Source organism: Jatropha curcas, chromosome 5 (genome assembly GCF_041381405.1).
Source record: "Jatropha curcas cultivar XTBG-Jc1 chromosome 5, XTBG_Jcur_1.0, whole genome shotgun sequence".
Classification (NCBI taxonomy): Eukaryota; Viridiplantae; Streptophyta; class Magnoliopsida; order Malpighiales; family Euphorbiaceae; genus Jatropha; species Jatropha curcas.
The window spans coordinates 15,782,337-15,795,395 of NC_143155.1; the positions used below are offsets into that span (position 1 = coordinate 15,782,337).

Here is a 13,059-nt window from a genome sequence, read left to right on the forward strand (position 1 = left end):
TAACGAGCTTTTTTCCTTTTTTTGTTTGTTGTTTTTTTTTTTTTTTTTTTGCTTCATTGTTTTTGTTTTTTTTTTTAAAATGCATTTGTAGCTGTGGCCTTATGAGAAGCTTTAGGTGATGGACCTGCCATCAGGCCATTTGATGTATGATTACAGGCCAAGAGTCTACGTCCGGCGCCACTATCACTTGACCGAAGATATCGTCGAAGACTGGATAGCCATTCTTCAAGATATTACAACTGAAGGCATCATATGAACTTGCCACTGGTGGGATATAGAGCGAGTCATAGTCTCTTCATATATGCTCTATGTGCCCCTGTGCGGACTGACCATGGCGGTCGCTTATTACCCTAGTCGAGTGGCTAGGCAGTATGGCCATCATCAGGCTGTCCTTGATTATGCTCGATTTGAGGAAGGAATGATCACCTAGTAATTTCTATCTCACTTTATTGCCACTTGGTCCAGTCGTACCATTGTCTCCATTTCTGATGTAGTTACACTTCTTCTTCTGTTCTGTACCACCTATGGCTGCAGGCTTATTCTGAAGTCGAAATTAATTCTGAGTCGGTTGATCTTCTAACTACTAGATACTTATTAGGACTTGGCAGATAGATGCCCTTATCTTGCTTTTTAATAACATGTACTAGACAATTTTTAAACAGTGCAATTATTCACAAATGTATGCACCAATTATGAAAGAATGTCTTTTGCTTGAGAATATTATGAATATTTCCCTTTAGTCCATAATAGTAACGTAGATTCACATCATTTGCATGATGACTAAAACTTAGCACGTCAAGCGTTAAAGTTAATAAAATCATAAAAGGTGAATTCAATTAATTTGGTTTTGCCATAATCATTCATTTTATACATTAAATTCCTTTAACCTATCTAAGTTGACTGGCTCTGCGAACTCATTGTCTCCCAAATCTGATAGCTTCATTGCACCCTTTGAGAACATCTTCTTGATCATGAATGTACCTTTCCAATTAGGCATGAATTTTCTCCTTAGGTCGTGAATGTTTATCCTCATCAGCTTCAGGACCAAATCTCCTACTCTTAATAGATTCGGATTAACTCTTTTATTGAAGTGCTTAGCCATTCTCCTTTTATATAACTGATCTATGAACATGGTGTTGAGCCTTGTTCCGTCCAAGAGAACTAACTCTTCATAAAGGCTTTCGGCCCATTGGCATTCTAGAATTTTAGATTCCATCATTATCGCAAGGACTACACTTTTATCTGAGCCGGTAATGTTGGATTTAATTTTCTATTGTGGGCTTAATATGTAAAATTAAATATGTACAGCAGTCTAATTGTAAGGTCAATTTCAAATGTGGTCTTGATTGTGAATAATTGACTATTGAGGTATCAACTAATTATAGATATTAAGTGTAGAGACCATTATATAATTTCTATTTCGTTAAAGGACCGAAATAGGAATTGTACTAACGTTACAGGTATATAAAGGTCGTGGTCCCCAGAGGAGTTGAATACGATTCAATTTTACGTTCCTTTCGTACTGCTTCCGCTAAATCGATTCTTCAATTCTCTGGAAGGCTGCAAACCTAATTCTACACATCAAAATCGACGAACAACGATGTCAGGTACGCAACCTTTTCTTATTCAATCTATTTTGTTGAATCTAGTGGTTTGCACGATCTAGGTTATTATTGAATTATTTGAGATTAATTCATAACAAGTGGTATCAGAGCCTTGTGCGTAATTGCTAGATTTTAGATTGATTTTCGTATGTTTTTTTTTTTATTTGTTTACCCTACTGTTTACGGATTGAGGGTTTTGTTTAATAAAAAAAAATTTTTTTTTTTTTTTTGTTTACACTGTTCTTCGGATTCCCCAATAACAGGTAAGAGGTTTTGAACTAACGCCATTGACGATTAGTTGTTCATTTGGTATTTTGTTTTTTTTTTTTTTTTTGCTAGCCGGATCTTGTTTAAAAATAAAAAATAAAAAAACAGTTCCTGGTTTCTTTGAGAGAGTCGGCGGAAAGGAGAGCTTGTCTCTGATCGTTTTGGTTTTAAGGTTAGGGATGGAAAATTACGGTTAGGTCCCTAGAAAATTTCAGATTAGGTCCCTAATTTTCTGTTTTTCATATTAGGCCCCTAATTTTCTGTTTTTTCGTATTAGGCCCCTAAATTTCTGTAACTTCAGATTAGGCCCCTAATTTTCTATAACTTCAGATTAGGCCCCTAAGTTTCTGTAACTTCAAATTAGGCCCCTAATTTTCTGTAACTTCAGATTAGGCCCCTAATTTCCTGTTTTCTTTCGTCTAGACCCATGGACATATATTTAATTAAATTAGACCCCCGAACTTTATTTATTCAAATTTATTTAGTCCAATTTTATAACTTAGTCTCTAATTTAGTAACTTAAAGACTAGATTATATATATATATATATATATATATATATATATATATATATATATATATATATATATATATATGTATATATATATATATATATATATAGTTTTGGGTTAAATAATTTTAGATTATTAAATATTTAGACATTCAATTCATTTAATTGCAATTGTTTTGTTTTAATTACAATTAAATGAATTAATTTGTCGACTTGAGATTAAATTTTGGAGTGATTAAGTCCCTATTGTGTTTGATATTTGTTAAAATAAATTGATTTGATCAATAAGTCACCAAAGTGACCTCTATTGCTTAAATTGATTTATTTTAGAATATTAGACAGGTGTATTATAATTCGTTGCGGATAGTTAATCGGCCCAAAGGAAGGTTGCTATCTGGCTGAGTTTTGAATACATGTTTGGCAATAAATATGTGATAATTGTTTGATTATTTTCCATGACAATGATATATCGGCCCAAAGGAAGATTTATTATTTGTCAGGACTATGTTATCAATATTTGATTGCTGCGTTGAGATACTAATTACAAGTTAATGTTTTACATCCAAAGATGAGAATATTAATGTTGTGTCTGTATCTTATTTCCATTTTTGATCTCTACTTATGTGAATTGTTTCATTTGTGGATTGTGAGCTTATACTTATCTATTTGTTTATTTTCTCTGATGTCAGCTAACATGTCATTAATCCTGATTGTGTCCCTAAACTTGAGGGATCAAATTTTGAGTCTTGAAAATCAGACATTATGATTTTTTTGGGCTGTATGGATTTGGATCTTGCATTTAGGATGGACGAACCTGCTCCTCTTACTGATACGAGCACTGATGTTCAAAGGGTTCAGTATGAGAAGTGGGAGCGTTCTAATCGCTTAGGTCTGATGATCATGCAGAAAGGAGTTCCAGAACATGTTCGAGACTCTGTCTCAGCTGAAAAGAACAATGCTCAAAACTATCTTGCCGAGCTGGAGAGGGCTTATGTCAAGAATGACAAAGCCGAAGTGAGAACACTTTTAGGAAAATTAACCTCCATGAAGTTTGCTGGCAATGGTGGTGCTCGGGAGCATATTCTTAGCATGTCTCAGATTGCAAAGAGACTGAAGGTGCTGGGTATGGCTTTACCAGATGACCTTTTAGTCCATTTGGTTATGAATTCTCTTCCTTCTCAGTATGGACAAATTAGGACTTCCTATAATTGTCAGCCGAATAAATGGACTCTTAACGAGCTCATTTCTCATTGTGTTGATGAGGAGGAAAAGATGAATTCTAACAAAAGAGAGAGTGCTCATTTTGTTTCTTCAGCTGGGAAGGGCAAGAACAAGAAAAGAAAGAGGCCTTCTGCAAAGACTGTTGAAAAGGCTATTGAGAAACCTGCTGCTGCTACTGCTGTAGATCCAGTACAAAAGAAGCCTTATGTGCCAAAATGCTTCTTTTGTGGAAAGACGGATCACTTGAGAAAGGACTGACCTAAATTTGCTATTTGGCTTACAAAGAAGGGTAAGTACCTTGTTTTAGTCTGTTGTGAAGTTAATTTAACTTCAGCTCCTAAAAACACTTATTGGATGGATTCTGGTGCTACCGCTCATATAAGTGTTTCATTGCAGGGCTGCCTCAACTACAGAAAGCCAACTGACGGTGAAAGATACGTCTATGTAGGAAATGGCGATCCGGTTGAAGTAGAGGCAATTGGACATTTTAGATTATGTTTAAGTACTGGTTATTTTTTGGATCTTCTAGATACTTTTGTTATTCCCTCTTTTAGAAGGAATTTGATTTTTGTTTCCTTTTTGGACAAATCTGGTTTTCATTGTTCTTTTGGAGACAGTGTATTTACTTTATCTATGAATTCAAAAGTTTTGGGTACTGGTTGCTTGAATGAATGTGATAATCTATATATGTTAGACATTGATACTAGTTATCATGAATCCCTGCATGTTACTACAAGAGGTACCAAAAGAAAGTTGAATATTGATAACTCAGCTGTACTTTGGCATAGACGTTTGGGTCATGTATCCAAATCAAGAATTGAGCGTCTTGTTTCTGATGGTATCTTAGATACACTTGATTACACAGGTTTGGATTCTTGTATTGAGTGTATTAAAGGAAAACAGACTAAACAAAAGTGACTAGGTGCCATTCGGTCATCCAATGTTTTAGAACTGATTCATACAGATATTTGCGGTCCATTCCATATTGCAGCTAGAAATGGCCAAAGATATTTTATATCATTCATTGATGACTATTCTCGTTATGGTTACTTATATCTCATTCATGAAAAATCTGAGTCTTTGGACGTGTTTAAATCTTATAAAGCCGAAGTTGAAAATCAACTAGGAAAGAAGATTAAATCTGTTCGATCTGACCGTGGTGGTGAATATTATGGTAAATATGACGGTTCAGGCGAACAACGTCCAGGACCTTTTGCGCTTTTCCTACAAGAATGTGGAATTGTCCCTCAATATACAATGCCTGGTACTCCCAGCATGAATGGTGTATCTGAGAGACGTAATAGGACTCTTATGGATATGGTAAGGAGTATGATTAGTCATTCTACTTTACCAGAGTCTCTGTGGGGTGAAGCGTTAAAGACAGCAGCTTATCTTCTCAATAGGATTCCATCTAAAGCAGTTGCTAAAACACCTTATGAACTTTGGACTGGACGTAAGCCTAGTCTAAAGCATCTTCATGTTTGGGGATGTCCAGCTGAAGCAAGGCCTTACAAGCCGAATGAAACAAAACTGGACTCCAAAACTATCAGCAGCTACTTTGTTGGATATTCTGAGCGGTCTAGGGGTTACAAGTTTTATAATCCTACTTCCAGAACTTTTTTTGAAACGAGAATTGCAACATTTTTTGAGGATGTTGATTTTGGAGGGAGAAATAAAGAAAGAAACATTGTCTTTGAAGAGGAACCAAGTAAGGATGATTCGGTTCTCATTCCTTTTGTTGTTTCTGATAGCGTACAGACTCCAATTGCTCCTGTGGCTATTCAAGATCCAATTCAAGACAATGCTATTCTTCCTCAAGAACAAATTCAACAACCTCAAGAATTAGAGCCTGTTCAAATGCCTTTGAGGAGATCTACTAGGGAGAGAAGAAGTGCTATTCCAGATGATTATATAGTGTTTCTTCAGGAACATGAGGATACTGTAGACATGATAGATGATGATCCAGTTAGTTTCTATCATGCCATGCAGAGTTCTGACTCTCATAAGTGGATTGAGGCAATGAACGAAGAGTATAAGTCTATGCAAGACAATCAAGTTTGGGATCTTGTTCAATTACCTGAAGGAAAGAAACCCATTGGTTGCAAATGGATATTTAAAACCAAAAGGGATTCTCAAGGTAATGTGGAAAGATATAAAGCACGTCTTGTAGCAAAAGGCTTTACTCAAAAGGAAGAGATTGACTATAAAGAAACCTTCTCTCCAGTTTCTTCGAAGGATTCTTTTAGGACAATCATGGCCTTAGTTGCAAATCTTGATCTTGAGCTTCATCAAATGGATGTTAAGACTGCGTTTCTCAATGGCGACATTGATGAAACGATATATATGGTGCAACCAGAAAATTTTGTAATTGGAGATCCAAAACATCTGGTATGCAAATTAAAGAAATCCATTTACGGACTCAAGCAAGCTTCTCGTCAATGGTACTTTAAATTCAACCAAGTAATTGTCTCGTTTGGCTTTGAGGCAAATGCTGTTGAAAATTATGTGTACCATAAGTTCAGTGGAAGTAGGTTTATCTTTTTGGTCTTATATGTGGATGACATACTTCTTGCTACTAATTGTAAAGTCTTGCTGCATGAAACCAAAGTTTTTCTTTCAAAGCATTTTGAGATGAAAGATTTAGGTGAAGCTTCTTTTGTTTTAGAGATTCAGATACATCGAGACCGTTCTCGAGGTATTCTTGGATTATCACAAAAGAGCTATATTGATAAAGTGCTCAAGAGATTTAGTATGCAGAATTCTAGACCATTGGATACCCCTATTGCAAAAGGTGATAAATTTAGTAATCAACAATGTCCAAAGAGTGAACTTGAAATTCAGGAAATGCAAAAGGTTCCTTATGCGTCAGTTGTAGGAAGTCTTATGTATGTTCAAGTTTGTACTCGTCCAGACATTTCTTTTATAGTTGGCATGTTAGGTAGATATCTCAGCAATCCAGGAATGGATCATTAGAAAGCAGCCAAAAGAGTCATGAGATATCTTCAGAGGACTAAGGGACATATGCTCACATATAGGAGATCAGATCAGCTTGAGATCATTGGGTATACTGATTCTGATTTCGCTGGATGCCAAGACAGTAGAAAATCCACATCTGGCTACGTTTTTCTATTGGCTAGCGGTGCTATTTCTTGGAAGAGTGTGAAACAAACTCTAGTAGCAACCTCCACCATGGAAGCTGAATTTGTAGCATCTTATGAGGCATCCAATCAAGCTATTTGGCTGAGAAACCTTGTCACTGGGCTGCGTGTAGTAGGTGGAATAGAAAGACCACTAAAGTTGTATTGTGACAGCAGGTCAGCCGTTTTATTCTCCAACAACAACAGGAGCTCTTCTCGATCAAAACACATTGAGATTAAGTTCTTGGCTGTGAAGGAGAGGGTACAGAGTGGACAGATATCCTTAGAGCATATTGGAACAAACTCTATGATTGCGGATCCGCTTACAAAGGCAGTGATACCGAAAGTTTTCCATGAGCACACTGCTCATATGGGTATCGTTTTGTTTGAGACTGTCTAGTTTTAGTGGGAGTTTGCTCTTTATGTATACATTATGTTTTTTTGAATGCTCTATTTTGTTTTGGATATGTTTTGTCATGAAATTTTGTTGAGTACTCATTTTGGTTGATGGTTACACTCTGTATTATTATTATTGTTTTGCTTGATCTCACTTTTGTTGGTGACCAGTTGGAAACAGACATGATGATCACATTGCATGTAGTTTTCATGCTACACTTCTATAATGAATCTATGTCATTTAGGGGTATTGGTAATGTAGTTGATGATGAACTTAGTCATGAGATCTATGGCGAATGTTTCTTCAGCTCTTTATCAATATAACTAATGGACGAGATTGTTTTTGGATACCTTATATGACTGCGTTTGTTGAGCTCATTTTGGTGTATGTACTTTATTTAACATATGTTCGCCCAAGTGGGAGATTGTTGGATTTAATTTTCTATTGTGGGCTTAATATGTAAAATTAAATATGTACAGCAGTCTAATTGTAAGGTCAATTTCAAATGTGGTCTTGATTGTGAATAATTGACTATTGAGGTATCAACTAATTATAGATATTAAGTGTAGAGACCATTATATAATTTCTATTTCGTTAAAGGACCGAAATAGGAATTGTACTAACGCTACAGGTATATAAAGGTCGTGGTCCTCAGAGGAGTTGAATACGATTCAGTTTTACGTTCCTTTCGTACTGCTTCCGCTAAATCGATTCTTCAATTCTCTGGAAGGCTGCAAACCTAATTCTACACATCAAGATCGATGAACAACGATGTCAGGTACGCAACCTTTTCTTATTCAATCTATTTTGTTGAATCTAGTGGTTTGCACGATCTAGGTTATTATTGAATTATTTGAGATTAATTCATAACAGGTAACACAGCTTCCATTCTATAAACCAAAGAATAAGGAGTTGCCCTATTTGCAAATTTGGCGGTGGTCTTGTAACCCTATAAAGCATACTTCAATTTTCCAACAATCTCGATGATTCTCAACCATTCTCCTCAAAATCTTCTTAATATTCTTGTTGGTGACTTTCACTACCCTATTTGCTTGTAGACGATATGGTGAAGACTTATGGTGCTAAATTCCATATTTCGCTAACAAAATTTTCATTTCTAACTGAAATATAACTCCATTGTCTATCACTATATGATGGGGGATGCCATATCTGCGGATAAGATTCTTGTCAATGAATTTGGCCATTTGCTGGCACCGATGTTCTTAAAAGATTCCGCCTTAATCCATCTTGAGAAATAATCTACTACCACCATTATGAATTCGTGTCCATTGGATGCAGGTGGTGAGATTTCACCAATTATATCTATTCCCCAAGGTGCAAATGGCCACGGTGAAATAACACAAGCCACCAGATCCTGAAACCTAACACCCAAAATCCCAATTTCGCAAACAAAAAAGGAAGAAATTTCTTAGATCTTAAACGACAAGTAACTTCATTGAGAAAATTTTGAAAATAAAATGAGAAATGAAAAAATAATAATAAAAAGGAACATCTGTGCACCTTATAGTCTTCTACTTCATGATAGCTACAAAGAGAAAAAAGCGGAGGGGTTTAGATTGATAGTTTGTGAATAAAAAAGAAAGGGCGTAGAAGGTTTTTTGGGCTTATTGATAAAAATGGGTCATTCAATTTTAGGGCTTTTAGGCAAATGTCAAATTCAATGTTCCATTTTTAACTAATTTTCATAAAATATCAAATATTAAGAAACTAACAAATTAGATCAAAAATAAAATAAAAATACCCAAAGTAACCTCAAACAACATGACGTTGAACCGTTAAAATAAACGGACCCAAGTAACCCTAAAAAAGGAAACACTAAAAATAGGAAAACACGGAAAAAAAAAAAGAAAATGCTGAAAAAAGGAAACGTTGAAAAAAAGGAAACCCTAAAAAAAACGAAACACAAGAAAACATGAAATATGTAAGAGCAAATCCCTATACAACTTATGTGATTCACCAATAAGAATGATGACCAGCGACGACGACAACAAGGACGATAAATATGATATAAACGATATATATGGTGTATATTCTACATTAATAAATACAATATATATATGCACACATTGTATCAGTAAATACTGTAAATCAATTAAATATAGAGTAGATACATATACACCAATTAACACATTAGATCAAACCAAGTAAATACGGTGTATATATATATATATATAGAGCTACGCGGTAGAGATATATAAAAACAATGACTTATGACTTTGAAAACAATAATGACTTTAAAGACTTATGCTTTTAATTTTTTATCGTATCTTTGAAAACAAAACAAAAGATAAAGACTTTAAGACTTGATTTTAAACAAAGTCATATATATGTATAGCACTAAGATTATTACTAGGATTTAAATAAATACAGATACAAACATTTAAAGATAAATCATAACTGTGAACTAAAATACTATGATTAATTGGGTTTATATGAATACTTATATAATTCATTAAATATAATTTTACTTCAGAGTCAACACAATATTTCTGATGTGGAAGATCAGACTAAGCTACATCCACAGAGCATACTTATAACAAATTTAATCAACAATTTAACACAAGGGTTTAGGGTTCCTGCAACCTTAACCTGGGATCCCCAGAATTAAGTCAGAGTGTGGAGGGAGAAGAGAAAGGTGCCGTAAACACGGACTTATATTCGTAGCAGTTTAAAATAAAATACAAACTTTATTTAATTACAAAATATAAATACAAGATTTAAAACTTACAAGAGTTTTAGATTTAGACTTTCTCCAACTTGAACGCTTACAGCTTGAAATAGGATCAAAGAAGGAGAGAGGGATTATGGTTGATAACTAAAACTAAAACTTATCTAAATTTTTCTCTCTGCCTTCACAAGGGGAGAGGCTCCCTTTAAATAAGAAAATTGGCGAATCTTTACTATATGCTTTTACTATTGATGAGCAGTTCCTTGTCGGGCACCGACTCTTTTGCTTTTACTGTTGAAGATGCCTTCTTTATAATGACTTGGTGACTTGACTTTTACTATTGAAGATGCCTTCTTTATAATGACTTGGTGACTTGACTTTTACTACTGAAGATGCCTTCTTTATAATGTGTCGGAACATGATGAGGAGGAAGAAATTGATGTGTCCTTTTTCTTTGCTTTTCTTTTTATTTTTTCTTTTCTTTTTCCTTTAGCTTTGTCTTCTTTGACTTTATCTTTTTGCTTGTGACTTGCTTTACTCTTTATTTTTATAATGGTGTCTTCATCACTATCACTATCTTCACAAGAGGAAGAAGAAGATGATAAGGATGCCCATCGTTTTGGTTTACTTTTACCACTGTGCTTGGATGAAGCTTTACTGGATGATGTCTTGTGAGGTTTATTGCTAGAGTGATTTACTGGACTATCTGTACTGGTTGAAAGTTGTTCAAACATTTCTTGACAGATTAATTTATACTCTTCAGGAGTTTTGGCGGCAGCTAACCTTGCCTGACATTGGGCTTTCTGGATTCCAAATTGAGGGTTATCTTGAATTGCTAATGTATTGGCATAGGTTAAAGCTGGTTTAGATGGACTGGATAATTTGTTACGGATCCATTGACTGATTTTAAGTTCAGTAGTAGAGTTCTTGAAAGATCCCCACCATTTAATCTTGTGTTTCTTTACTAACATAGGAATTTGAGTTCCTATGGCATACTGAGTGTCCAAATACCATTGATATACCCAGGGCGTAAAGAAGGCCATACAATAGTACATTAAAGATGGAATATGGGCTTCTTCAGGTCTAGGTTTATAATGGGCTTTAAAATACTGATATAAAGAGATGATAGGAGAAGGGAGAATATCATTGGATAAACCCCTTGTTTGCCACCATTTTTTAAACCAGTTGGGAATCTTTAAATCAGTACGAAAAGACTGATCAAAATAAATTAACCACGAATGAGTAGCAGTGGGATTTTGAATATAAAAAACTTTTTCCCATGCTTCTTTATAGTCAAAATAATTATAAGTAGTACTATGCACATGCTTATATAAAACTTTGAATTTTACTGGAGTATAAAGGGATGGAGCAGGCCAATCTTTAGGATGAATTACTCGTTGGATTTTTATGGAAGAATACAAAATAATAGATTTATTTTTAGGATCAAAATTATGCTTAATTTTTACAGAGTCAGTATCAAGTAAGATATTATGATAATATTCCTGAGGTTTTGAAAGATCATTTGGAGTAAAATACCAATTCTCAGGGTAATAGTGTTTTAAAATTGACCAAGGATTAATATTATTATACCCATCCTCGATCTCAATTTCATAATCAAAAATATTTTTAACAAACCATTTATGTATACTTTGAGGAGTATACTGGATTTTTGGCAAATCCACAGCCATCAACGGATTTGATAAGTCTTTACTGTCTACCGTTTGAGACAGACTAGCCGTACCATGAACGGGTACGATCGTTTTAACTTGAGAAGACATACCTGCATCCTCTGTGGAAGAAGATGTTATACCTTGCAACGCCTTTAAAACTTCAGGAGATTGACTAAGTTGTTCAATCCATTTTTGAAGATCTTTAGAGGTTTTAGTGTTTAAGGCTGGGGTTTTAGTGAGATCTTCAGAATGCTCAGAAAGAGCTTTAGTGGGTGAGTCTGATTCTTCTTTAATGGCTTTGCCCTTATCCTTTTTCTTGCCCATTGTTCTGTAAGAATTCACGAGTAAGAAAGTCTGGGATATTGTTTTTATTACCAGGAATAAATTCAATATCAAAATCAAAAATACTTAATAATGCTTGCCATCGTGCAAAAATTTGTTTAGAGGCAAGATTTTTAACATCTTTTTGTAAAACATCTTTAGCAGATTGACAATCAATACGTAATAAAAATTTTTGGTTTAATAAATCAGACTGAAATTTATTTATACATATTACTATACTCAAAATTTCTTTTTTAATAGTGGAGTAGTTAAGTTGAGTGGGGGTCCAATGACCTGAAGTGTATTGGATTATACGCTCTTTACCATAAAGTTGTTGCTTTAAAATACCACCATATCCTATATCCGAAGCATCAGTTTCAACAATTTTAAATGCTGTAGGATTAGGAATATATAAATAAGGTATTTCTTTTACTAAAGATTTTATCTTTTGAACTAATTGAGTATGCTTTGCCGTCCAAGGATTAGTATTTTTACGTAATCTATCATGCAATGGTTTGATCATGCAATTTAGATTAGGATAAAAATCAATAACATAATTTAAACAACCAAGAAACCTTTGTAATTGGATTTTATTAGTAATTTCATCTGGAAATTTTTCCCCAAATACTAAAGTTCTTTCTATAGGTTGAATTTTACCTTGCTCAATATAATGACCCAAAAATCTAATTTTAGTTTTAAACAAGTCCATTTTAGTTTTACTTAAGGCCAAACCATTTTGCCGAATTACCATACAAAATGTTTTTAAGTGTGTGAAATGTTCATGAAGAGTTGTACTAAAAATAAGTACATCATCAATATATACAATACAAAATTTAGAATAAGGATTAAAAATATCATTCATAATCCTCTGAAATTCAGAAGGAGCATTCTTTAGTCCAAAAGGCATTACATTCCATTCATATTGACCAAATGGAACTGTAAATGCAGTTTTATATCTATCCTTAGGATCAATTTGAATCTGCCAGTAACCAGATTTCATATCAAATTTACTGAAAATATTTGCTTTATATAAATTTTTTAGAAGATCTTTTTTATTAGGAATTGGATATCTAATCCATTTTAAAGCCGTATTTAATGGTTTATAATTTAATACTAATCTCGGAACACCACGTTCTGTTTCAGCATTTTTATTGACATAAAAAGCTGCACAAGACCATGGGCTTCTAGATTTAGATATTAATTTTTTATTGAGTAAATCCTGAATTTCATTTTTACAATGCTC

At 34.1% G+C, this 13,059-nt stretch overlaps 1 pseudogene; it reads left to right on the plus strand.

The window, feature by feature from the left end:
- Nucleotides 1-331: 331 nt before the first annotated feature.
- Nucleotides 332-13,059, plus strand: part of LOC149496271 (uncharacterized) — a 32,546-nt pseudogene continuing 19,818 nt past the window's right edge.